This window comes from Echeneis naucrates, chromosome 22 (assembly GCF_900963305.1).
Source record: "Echeneis naucrates chromosome 22, fEcheNa1.1, whole genome shotgun sequence".
Classification (NCBI taxonomy): Eukaryota; Metazoa; Chordata; class Actinopteri; order Carangiformes; family Echeneidae; genus Echeneis; species Echeneis naucrates.
Window position 1 is genome coordinate 8,755,335 of NC_042532.1, and position 973 is coordinate 8,756,307.

The following is a 973-nucleotide window of genomic DNA, read 5'->3' on the forward strand; positions in this document are numbered from 1 at the left end:
CGCTCTGATAGGTGGAGGGCCCTCACTGGTGATGACTCCATATGTGAGTGCTGTGATTCACAATGTGTGATGTCTAAAATCCCAATGGCCATGACGGAAGGTCTGTAACACTTTTTTTGCCGTTTATTAGATTTTTAACTAACACAAGCATTCATTCCAACTGTGAGTTGCTTTATGTTGTATCTTTTACCAGTCAATGCAAATAATAAGTTGTTTTTTTTTTTTTTTTCCCCAAAGGCTCAGCCAGGAGTAAGTCGCTGCTGGTCTCTGATCAGCCATACACAGGAGAGGATGGTTTACTACCAGCCAGTCCCTCCCTGGTCAGCATAGACAGAGAGGCCAAGACTACAGTTGATGAGTTGCTCGTTCAGGAGCCTCTGTGGGAAAGTTCAGATGCTGATTATGATTACGAAGAAGAGGAATCAGACTATACAGAAGAGAAGCATGATGAACCTGAAAGCAGCGTTATCTTTGAAGTGGTGACAGATGAGGGGAAGTTAGAGAAGCTAGTTCTCAGACGTGGCATTTCGGTGGAAGAGAGAAAAGAGGCCGGAGAAAAGGATTCAAACAGGTTTGGACTGGATGGCTGGGGCCATGAAGCAGAGGATTTATCAGAGGGCGTAGAAGAGGAAGAAGAACCTGAGGAAAGAGACGAGTTCTCTGTCCCACCGGAGGTGATCCATTTGAATCAGGAGGAGGGTGAAATTCTCCGTCAGTGGGCACAGCTGAAGCACCTAAAGACCAGCCTACAGAAAGAGGCACAGCTGCCAGACTCTGAGGAAGAAATCAGGAAGTATAAAAATATAAGTGAGGAGGATGAGAGGACAGCAGCCTTTGAGGACGTGGAATGGAAGAATGAAGACACTTTGGCAAATGTAGCAGATGACAGAGAGATGACTTGGTATTTCACATGGAGGTAATATCTGGTCAACCAATCTGCTCTCACTCTTTCATTTCAATAAAAGTATGAGAA